At 32.8% G+C, this 12,347-nt stretch overlaps 1 pseudogene; it reads right to left on the bottom strand.

Moving 5' to 3' along the window:
* Nucleotides 1-254: 254 nt before the first annotated feature.
* Nucleotides 255-11,881, bottom strand: LOC134283886 (uncharacterized; annotated as a pseudogene).
* Nucleotides 11,882-12,347: the final 466 nt, after the last annotated feature.

Raw genomic sequence — 12,347 nt, 5'->3', positions numbered from 1 at the left:
AAAAAAGGCCCCGACCACCCAGCCTCTTTAATTTATTTTGTGAAAATGATAAATTTTAAATGGTAAATAAGGTTTATTCTACTATGATGGAATGAAACCCCCAGTCATCCCCCTTAAGTTAAGTTAATGATAAACATTATTTTAACGAAAAAAATAAAGGAAACATTAATAACCGTCATACAATACATTACCGAGCAAACATTTTAGATAAAGAAAAAACTTAGTTTGATAAATCACTTTTTTGTATTTATTCTTTATTTTTTTGAACAAACAGCACAAATAATCTCTCTTCCCTCAACATATGGTGGACATTTCAAAGAACCACAGCGCCCTTCTACCAGATAGAATAGGTAGCCATGGTTACCAGCTTTGCCGCCATGCAGGGTACCTGGATTCTCGTCAACACACTTATATGTTGTACCAGCTGCGTGATCATGGTACCCAGCCATTAGGTATCCCTGGTATTCAAGGTTCCATCCTTTGTAGCAGGTTTTTCTTGCTAAAAATAACACAATAACAAATGTGAAAAGATTTTTAAAAAAAAGGAAAGCATAAATAAGTTTTGCTGAAAGTAAAACAAATTTACTTTATACAGCTTTCTTAAATTATGCACAAAAAAATTGTGTTATATATTGCAATATCTTTAAAGCTGGATATATATTGAGGTAACGATATATATATATATTTACATATATTTCCATTTCTAACTTCTTTTTCTCTTTGATAACTCTTTGAAAGTTAGCGGAGTTGATTTTTGGATAATTTTAGCGGAATGTAAATTAGGGAGGTCGATAGGTCGGGAGCTAAGGAGGCTTAATATGCATGCAAATCTCGTGCGGAATGTGTCTCTGTGTCTTACGCTAAGGAGGCTGAATAATTTTTGTTCGGCTGCCTTTCTGTTTGACGTCAGTGGTAGAGGACTTTTGAAATTGGCATGGGAGTCCATGTGTTATATAAATCTATGTCTTCATTTTTCAAATCTAAATTAAAACTACAATTTTATTTCGCAATAAAATCGAAAGATAATGAATCAGTGTCTAGTTAGTATGGTATGCTTTGGACACCAACGATAGTGGGAAACATGGGATTATTTATGCATAACGGGCTTCACCATTATTTAAATTATTCCATGTTTCCCACTATCGTTGATGCTCTGGCATACAATACAAACTAGATAGCGATTCCTCAAATATACACGCAGGTTCTCTTTTTTATCTTTTAGATCATACTAGTTGACAATGCCGGAGAATTTGACTCCGTACAACTACTCAACGCTTTGGAATAAATTATCCCACAACAATAATATTGATGGGATGTACTTAATAAACATAAAATACGTCTCAATCAAACATTCATTGTTAAACATGTGATATTAATTTACTCGCCTGGAAACATTTTCACAACGGATCTGTTTTGAACAAGACAAACTGCACAGGGTAAGTCTTGATGAGTAAGTGACGTAAAGCGACTCGGAAAGGCACCCAGTTCGTATTCTGCCCCATATACGTAAGCCCTATTGGCATCATTTCCATTCCGTTAGATCCCCCACTCTGGATCTCTTGGTAAACAAAGAGGATCTACAGCTGCTCCTTTATGTGTATAATGAGATCCTTCAGTGAATCCTAAAATTTTGAGGTATTCACCATTTATAATGTTCATAAATTATGCCTAACAACATCTTCCGATTACATGTATTTTAGAATACTATACCCATTCAGTCAGCAAAAATATACTGGTCCACCGTTGGTAACCATTTTGTCATGTTGGTTATATAGAGAATTTGGCAAAACATAGATGGGCCAAAAATGAGCATAGTTTGATAACTTAATCAAAATTAAATTTAATGTTGTGTCAATGCAGTGCCAAAATATTTATAACTAAAGTCCAATGTAAGTCGGATATTGTGTCAACATTTGCATACATCGTTGGGTTAATATAGCAATTCTCACTGGGAATTTGTTCAATATACTGTGCTGTTTAAATTAACACTTATATATCAGTATATGTATATTTTCCTAAAAGGAAAACATTTTATATGAACATTTAATGAAATTTAAATACTCACACAAACAAATATGTGCTACCATTTATCAAATATATTTACCAGAATAAACAAGTTTTGTGTTGGAGGGACAAGACTTCTTTCCCCATCTTGTGTATACAGCGTTTCTCTTTCCTATATCTAAACCAAGAGTTTTTTTTAATATTTATCATTCACAGCTAATTGCACATGTATGTTTAGGCTTTCCAAAGCATTATATACGTTTAAATATGAATTCAATTTTGAAGTACATTTTAATATCTTATCAATGTATGAATTTGCAGTCAATTTGTGATGAGAATTTAATTAAGTATTATATTAATGTATTTTGATTTCAAATTTCTTTGCTGATCACGTGAAGGGCACTAAATTACTTCCTAAATGTTGCACATAAATAATACCAGAACAATTGCAAAACATTATTGAAAAAAATCTCACATATCTAATTAATCTTCATCTTGGTACATGCACAAATAAAGTGCACGGGGCACGTCTGGATTTTATTTATTAAGAAAATATTTCACAAGATATTCAATTTGCCCAAATACAAGGGCCAATCTTCACTATTTGTCACAATTTATACTAAATAGGATAAATATAACTTAAACCAACAAAAGAAGAGGTCAAATAACATACATCTCTTGTTGATTCAGACATAATATCTTCAAATTATCTTAAGGAGTTTTTGTTAATGTTTACAAATACAGTGTATAATTATGTTCATCGGGCAATCAAAAGGATTGACAGTATTCCATTTCAAAAGCATATAGTGCTCATGTGTTTGAATAGCTACCATCATCCTGCATGCTTGCATTCACTTCCTCTTTAAACTTTTTCATTGATTCCCCAATGACGTCAGTGAAGCTTTTGAATTCCCGCCTTAAAGCTTCCACCTGACATACTCCTAGAGCAGACGACATTGTCCGGTTAGATAACCCTGTAACATATCCTTACAACTTCCGGTCTGTGTGTCTCCGTTTGCCGTTGAAAGAGAAATAATCAGCGCTAGATTAAACGTCAACATCTAAGAAAGAAATTAAGTACAATTTTCTTAATGAGATATTTTACAAAAATAAAATTCTGTCCTGTTAAATAAAGAATAGTGCCGAATACTATCATAAACTGTCGAATACTATTATAAACTGGTCGCCTGCGTGGCGCAGTGGTTAGAGCGTCTTCTCTAGAGTCGCGAAGTAAGGAGTAAACCTTACGTCGCAGGGTCGAATACCAATATGGGACAGGGAGACCGGTCCTTCGGATGAGACCGTATAAACCGAGGCCCCGTGTCGCAGTAGGTATTGGCACGAAAAAGATCCATCAGGCCCTGAGTGCCGAGCATAGGACAAAATTTGTAGCCCTCCACCGGCAGGTGGTGGCGTCTCCATATGAGTGAAAAATTCTCGAGAGGGACGTTAAACAACATACAATCAATCAGCTATTATAAACTGAAATGTATCATATTTTAGAATGCTTACAAATTCCAAAGCAATTTCGTGCATCCTACCTTTGCAATCAGTGTTTCTCAAACAAGAAATGTAGATTTTATTATCTGTCAAATATACATATTTTGCAATATATATATAAATTGAGTTGCGTCAAGCGAAAAGGGACCTTCATGACCAAATTTTCGAAAATCGGTTTTTCACCGTTTCTGAAAGATCTAGTTTTTCTGAATATTTTGATACCAAGCTTTTTATTATACCTTTTAAATCTTAATTAAAATTCCAATTTAAAACAATGCAAAATTTTAATCTAACAAGATAACGCCGTAAAACGTTGAATAACGTCACATAACGTCATATGTTGATAATTGGAACGTCATTAATAAAATACCCTTTTGAACTGGTTATAAATCATTTTTTCTACTTGTATTTTAAAGTTTTTTAAATATATATTTCTCGATATATTATCATTTTTATCGTAAAATAGTGATAATTCAAAGGTTGTTGAAAAAATATACTGTAGACGTGCTTTTTTCCAGGGGGTCATAAAATTCCGCGGAATCTCAAATTCTGTTTGGGTAGAAAATTACGCGTATTTTCTAGACTGGCACTGTATGCCTTACATTTACATTAAGTACGCATGGAGAATTTATGGCCGCGTACATATATTGTGTTAATTAATAAGACACGTGAAAAAGTACTTATTCAGTAATATAAATGTACATGTACATATTAAAATAAATTTGTATTTGAAAGGATCTTTGACCAGCTAGGACAGACCGCTGACCATTAATAAAAACAATAAAGTTCCTATTCTGAAATCATCTCGCAAGACATTCGTAACAACATGGCTATTTTTCAAGAAAAATTATTTAGTGTTCACGGAATTTAACGAGTTTTTACGATTGCTCGCAATGGGGTAAAAAGAATATCTGACATCACTGTTCATCCATGTAGTAAGGTCTTTAGGATTGATCCTGGTCAAAGTAATGTTATTTCTCTTTCGGTATAATCGGCAAACTCGCCTTCACAAAAACAAACCCTGAAGCAGTACCTTTATATTTTTATGGCTTCCCTGAACTAAATTTTGGGAGTGGTTGGGGGGGGGGGGGTGAAACTTCAAGCTTCGTAATTTTTACCTTTCAATTATTTCACACTTCTTTCATAAACGATTTCCCTTTATTTTATATTAATTGAAAATTGTATTGAAATAAAGAAAATCTAGAAAATTAGAAATTCAAATCAGAATAAACGTGTTTTTTTTATCCCCTCCAGTGATGCTACTTGCCTGTGTTAAAATTAAATTAAATATACTGGTTTACATATTGTAGAATAAAATTGTGACTTTACCATACATCAGTGAAATTAATAAAATTTTTGAACATTTTTGTACATTGGGAAATGGGGGGAGGGGGACGTCTTCTTCGAAAATGAGCCCGGCATATTCTGCCTGAAACCAAGTTGCGTTACTTCAATGCATTCATTCATTCAATTTGATTTCTGTTGTTCAATGTGAAAAAATTAGCTTTTTATTCTCATTGGAATTATCAAGGAGTTAAATTTAATTTGCTCTGCACTAAAAATACCGATGAAAAATACCTAGGTTACGTATAGGTTACGTAATATATATCTAGGCTTGATGGACCACAATTCAATGTCAGACGTAAAATTCGACTTTCAGAGTGTACTAAAATGGTTGATATATTTTTGACCGGTTTAAGCTTTTCTTATGTGCCAACTTTTGACGAGTTGGTCCAATCCTTTATGAAATATTTTATTGACCAAGTCAGGGTCCCGATGACATTTTAACTTGCAGATATACAATCTAAACATCACTTGAATATAGAAGTACATTACAGATTTACATACATGTAAATTGAATAATCAGTTAAATGGGCGTCGGAAGCAAATTGAAAGTGGGGGCTAAACCAACAAAAAGGTAAATCCCAATTTCAATGCCTAACCCCCCCCCCCCCCCCCCGTTCCGATGCATATGAGTTAAATTCATATTTTATGGCTGCAACTAATATAATGTAAAGATGGTTGGAAATGGGCCTCACCCCTGAAAATCAAAACAGTATTCAATATGTATACATGCTGTCATCGGTATAAAATTTCTTAAATTTATTCTCAGCATGTGATTGTAAGCATAAGCTTCAATTATTTCCATTTTTTGATAGATACATGTAGATCTCATTATGCATAATTAATGTGCACAGTACAGTCGGTTATTCTCGGCTAACTGCGCTACACTTAAAGTTTCGTATACGAGACATTCGAGGAGCTCCGAGGGATATATATGTGTACGCAATTACACCCCCCCCCCCCCAAAAAAAAAATTATGAAGTAAAAAATTAATGATGATTGTAGGATAATATTTAAAAAAGCGTATTTTAATTTTTTTTAAATCCTAACTTTTCTTTCTTATAGTAATGTTATGATAGGGTGTGTAATTCTAAAAATAAAAAAGGTCAAGATTAATTTTCTTTCATTCCTAATTCTTCAAAGCAATTCCATTTGTGGAAAAGGTTATTTTACAGAGATAAAAAGGGAGTCATTGGGCAAAATTATTCCTAATAGTTCATAGAGTTCATAAAAATAAGTGTTCGTAAATATAAACAAATAATCAAAAATATCAAATTATCATGATCCTCTGCAAATATCGTCTATAATTAAGAAAGAATACGGAGTTCTATTGATGAAGTATTTACAAAACTTTACTGATGATGTGAATTTCAAGACAATAATCCGGTACTTTGTTCATTGATCAAATATATGATCGATGTTTTATTTAAAAAAAAACATATCCACAAAGGGGGGGGGTTTTATGTTTTCGAAGTGGTAATGGTCGATCTAAAAAATATAAAGTATTAAATTAAATACGTAAAAATGAAAATGAACAAAAATTAATTGATTTTAAAAACGCAAGAAAGAATAAAGAAAAAAAATCGGAATTATTCTTTGAAAGGTTTCCCTTTCCCGTTTCATTAGTAATAAAACATGCAAAAAAAAGGTGGGGGTTCCATATGTTTTCGATCAAATCATTTCATTACAATAATATGTAAGATTTTAATCTCAAGATGTGTTCATATTTATAGTATAGTATAGTATTTATAGTATATTTACAGTACTGTTTTTCCCTGAAGTTATCAGAGAATAAAACAAATGGCCTTCATGCGTCTGATTTTACATGGCCTACACAGTATTTCGAATTCGCTCTTCAGTAATTTTCGACTTTAACTTTACCTAAAGTCACCATGTTTAGTTTTAATTAATTGAAATTAATTTAGGCAATGAATACAAGACCACAAATTAGTTTTGAAAATGACCACTGTTTATTATCTTCAAATTTTATTTGTCACCTCAGTGTTGCGCCAACGTGTTACGTGTTATGAATAAATACGGAAGTCCGTATGGGTTTCGCCGCTTCATCATTTATGACATGGCTGTTTCTCAGCTGCTGCATTCTTATTTTTTCCTTATATGAATTTACAAAATGCTGTTGCAAGTGGTTAACTTGATTCGAATATTTAATCTTGGACGACAAACTGTGGGCACTGAGTCGCCAATTCTCGGGCCTTTCTGTCTAACGGAGAAAGAATCTGGAATGTTTTACACATATCCCCCCCCCCCCCTTAATAAAAGCAAAACAAAAGAAAAAACAAAACATTGAAATAAATGCAGGGATCACTTGCTTACCTGTAAAAAATGGAGCTCAGCCGTAAAGGCCAAAGAAGCGATTGGTTTCAGATCTTAATGAGATAGTCAGGTACATTGATTTGTTGATGAACATTTTTTGACAGCTCAAGAATAAAACCATTCAAAAACAATCAAAATTAAATAAGTTTATATATTATTTTGGAAAATTACCAGTAAATCTATATATTGACGACATTAAACATTTTTTCAAGATAGTTTTAGACGTGTCTTTTTTAAAATATATATGTATTCCGAAAATATATTTTTTTGTTTTGTTTTATATCGTACGAATTTTTTTTCCATCGGCAAACGCACAGACGCGACGTCACGTCTTTGAAGCGCTATTGTGACGTAATTACGTTTATGTCACGAAGGTCCCTTTTCGCTTGACGCAACTCAAATATAAAAAATTTGAAGATTGAAATATGATATCAACCATATCTTTTTCATTGCATTTAATCACGGAAAAATTATATTTAAATGTAATTTAACACCTGAAATTGATCGGAATGTATTTGAACTCTGCCTCGTGACTTACAACTGGTTTTTGACTTACATGTATGTATAGCTATAAGTTTGCTACAAATTTGTAGACTCTGTACTTACGGCCATCGAGTAGAGAGATATCTTTTTCGTGCCAGTACACTACTGTGACACGGGACCTCGGTTAATACGGTCTCATCCGAAGGATCGGTCTCTACGTCCTAGGATTCGAACCGGCGACGTAAGGATCAGTTACTTACTTCGCAACTCTAGAGAAGATGCTCTAACCACTGCGCGCCTAGATTTGAAAATTATTGTAGTACGTGAAGTGTAGCCAAGTCATCGCGTTTTGTTTTGTTTAAAGCAATATGAGATTCGTTTTTGAGAAAAATTTTTTGCTGTAAAAAGTGTTGTCATAATTAATATTTATGTACATGTAATTTAAACCCTTTCGATTAATTAAAGCAATATAAACATTTAGATTGTTTCAGAAGAAGTATTTCTGTACAATCAAATATATAGAAGTATATAAGAAATCAATAATGTACAGGACGACAATAATGTCATTTGCTTCAATAAAAGTTTATAAAAAATCCTTCCATCACAAATATGAACAAAAGAAGATTAAAAATGTTCTATTTTTCTGTCATTGAAATAGTTGATAATTAAATTTGCAATAAAATTTTCCACCTTCAGGCCTGCAGCTCATATTGTTTTAAAATGGGGTTGTAAGGTTACTTTTACGTCTTTTTCTAGAGATATATTCATATATAAAACAAAGTGTCAAAAGGGGCATCCCACCTTTTATTTCAAGTTCACAATAATAAAGCGAGTCAACATCTGATTGAAGTTCCCATAGGTATTTGAAAATACATTATCCACATATATAAATGTACACAGGATGAAATTACACCATTCAGTCGACAGAATGGTTACTGAATGCCCACTGAATGGTCACTGAAAGGTCATTGAAAAGATCCTTTCCCGTGTCTTTTTCGTGACCATCCAGTTACCATTTAGTCGACTGAATCGCATATACATTTCAGCGACCTTTCAGTTATCATTCAGTCGAATCCTTTTATTGAATAATCGGCTTATTTTTAACTGAAAATTGTATTACACTTTTTCCTGATACAATAGCATTTAATTCATCTTATTTCAAATAAAAATTTTAAAAAGAATTAGTACAAAAAAGGGGCCCAAGGCCAGAATCAATTTTGTCCTCTAGCGTGAGAATCTGCTACCATATCAATTACGCTACGACTTCTTATTCAATAAAAGGGAATTGTGACAGGATAGCGGGGTTTTCTTTGTTTACTGTTCTGTTTTAGTAATACAGAACGGGACCATGGTGGGCGGAGCTACTTTTCGTTCTGTATTAACCCTATATACTGTCTTGTATTAGCCAACTTATTTGTATCTAAAATACAGCACAGTCTAAAAATAAATCTGATTCTATTTATCAGAAGCACGTACAAATAGTAAATGCAGATGTTTGTTTTATTATAAATTTTGGAGAAATATTTCCCTGGAAATGTAAAATGTCAAAATTTCTTAATCACTTAAAAACTTATTCCACACAGAATCTACATGTAATTACGATCCAAACGAAAAGGAAAATCACAATAATGGAGAACATCCACTTTCCTCGTGCAAACTCGTTCAAGTCCGAAGACCGAATTTTACGTTTTCCGTGGAAATATACTGCGGATGCGTACTCCCCGTCGAGGCCTCATATACAGAATTAGGCAGAAGTTTGGATGCTTTACAATTAAAAAGTGGGCAGAGCTATTTTTCTTTGATCGTGTCACAAATATTTTAGAGAACTCGTCAGATTCTGTATCGTGAATACAAATTTTGGGTTGGATACTCGTGCTACGCACTCTACCCCCCCCCCCCCCCAAAAAAAAGAAAATGTATCTACGATTCAGAACCCGTCTCGTTCTCTAAATAATACTTAAAATCAGTCAATTTGTAGAAATCGATGGAACACTCGATTCACCTGCTGTTGACTCTCACATATTTTGCATATGTACATGCAGATATATATATATATATATATATATATATATATATATATATATATATATATATATATATATATATATATATATATATATATATTCATATATGATTCATATATGATACATGTAATATTCTTTCTATCCCATTTCATTGGGATTTTAAGTTCCCCTATTTCCAAATCTATATGGAAACTTCAATTCAGATGTTGAATCGCTTTATTCCAGTGAACTTGAAATAAAAGGGGGATGCCATTTTTGACATTAACTTTTCATAATTGGATATATTTCTAGAAAAAGACGTAAATGTAACCTTACAACACAACTTCAAACAAAGCAAAACGCAATGACTCCGCGACATTTTATGTACTACAATAATTCTTAAATCAAGGCGTGCAGTGGTTAGGGTATCTGCTCTAAAATTGTGAAGTAAGGAGTTGATAGTTACGTCACCGGTTCGAATCCCACCATATAGTATCAGTCACATTATCCAGCGATGGGGTATACGTTGAGAAACCGATGCATTTTTGATAAAAATGGCGTGGTTGCCAGCCGGACACCTTTTGTAATCTGACGGTGACTGAGGCCATTTTGGAGAATCGGTGGGGGTCATTGGTAGAAAATAAGTTGTAGTTAAAAATCAGCAATGTCTCCACAGATGCCCCACATCGCTCCTCTTGATATTCATATAAAAACTCAGTCAACACAGTTTTTGTGCGGAAGTACATGGTTGGATGTCAGACTTATGTACGTAGATATGTAGACTATATGAAACGCATACGTGTACATGTGTACAAGTTCGGATTAACAAACTTAGAAGATTAGATTTACAAACTTACAAGATTAGATTTACAAACTTACAAATCTACAAATCTTATCATTTTTTTTTAAATTTTCAAATCTATAAGTAGACTTACTTTTATACTCAGTTCAAGGAGAAGGTATTCATAATCTAATTCATGAGAAGAAAAAGTCACTTGTTAACAAGATGCCTTCAAATCGATATTTAGATATGTTTCAATTGTCAACCTATTTTTAAATCTATATGGAAACTTCAATTTAGATGTTGAATCGCTTTATTCCAGTGAACCTAAAATAAAACGTGGATGCCATTTTTGACATTAACTTTTCATATTTGGATATATTTCTAAAAAAAAAAAGACGTAAATGTAACCTTACAACACAACTTCAAACAAAGCAAAACGCAATGACTCCGCGACATTTTATGTACTACAATAATTCTTAAATCAAGGCGTGCAGTGGTTAGGGTATCTGCTCTAAAATTGTGAAGTAAGGAGTTGATAGTTACGTCACCGGTTCGAATCCCACTATGGTATCAGTCACATTATCCAGCGATGGGGTATACGTTGAGAAACCGATGTATCTTTTGATAATCCAATACAGCACTTTTTGATTGCCATCCGGACACCTTTTGTAATCTGACGGTGACTGAGGCCATTTTGGAGAATTGGTGGGGGTCATTGGTAGAAAATAAGTTGTAGTTAAAAATCAGCAATGTCTCCACAGATGCCCCACATCGCTCCTCTTGATATTCATATAATAACTCAGTCAACACAGTTTTTGTGCGGAAGTACGTTGTTGGATGTCAGACTTACGTACTTAGATATGTAGATTATATTAAACGCATACACGTACATGTGTACAAGTTTGGATTTACAAACTTAGAAGATTAGATTTACAACTTACAAGATTAGATTTACAAACTTACAAATCTAGATCTGGATTTTAGAACTCGATTAAATTCCATAGATATTTACATACGTATTTTGTACTTCAACGGAATCTTCCTTTTTTATTTCATTTACCTTTGGTAAAATAAAGGAAAAACAATATTTAAGTGATAAAATTAATTTGTACGAGACAACCCTGCAGTTAAAACATTTTTAAACGAAACAAAATACATTGGACGCACACAATGATAGATAAATGATTATAAACTGATGAAAATAATTCAATAAAGCACTTTTTGTATTTATTCTTTATTTTTTAGAACAAACGACGCACACAATTTCTCTTCCATCTACATATGGTGGACATTTCAATGAACCGCATCGACCTTCTACAAAATAGAATAGGTAGTCTTCTTTACCAGCTTTGCCGCCATGTAAGGTGTCTGGATCCTCGTCAACACATTTGTATGCTGTTCCCGCAGGATGACCATGATACCCAGCCATTAGGTAGCCTTGGTATTAGAGTTCCACCCCTTGTAACAGGTTTTTCTCGCTAAAAAAATACAACAAAAATATTATTAATTGTAACAAAAAAAAATCCATAAGAGAAGAAAATAATGGATTGTGATAGAAAAAAAAATTACACAGCTTTCTTTAAAGTATATATATGCTCAAAACCTTTAAAATTGTGTAACATGTACAATATCAATAGCATATAAAAGCATCTTTAAAAATATAAAGAAGGTTTTATTCTGAATTTATAAGTACAGGTTTTGACATTTTATTTGAGATGTTACAAAAAGTTGATATTGTCCGGAAATTTTAACTGCATAAAAAATGCTTTTTATTAGAAAACTTTTCAAACAAGGAATGTATTTATTGTCATTATTTAATAAAACTGTAATTTTTTTTCATTTTCAAATATAATTTTTAAAATCCTGATACAATATTTAAATAATTCTCTAGCTAT

This window comes from Saccostrea cucullata, unplaced genomic scaffold (assembly GCF_032062105.1).
Source record: "Saccostrea cucullata isolate Sc308-1 unplaced genomic scaffold, CSIRO_AGI_Scuc_v1 ctg6798, whole genome shotgun sequence".
Classification (NCBI taxonomy): Eukaryota; Metazoa; Mollusca; class Bivalvia; order Ostreida; family Ostreidae; genus Saccostrea; species Saccostrea cuccullata.
Note: the sequence above shows the minus strand (reverse complement) of the source record. Positions and strands in the feature narration are given on the sequence as shown.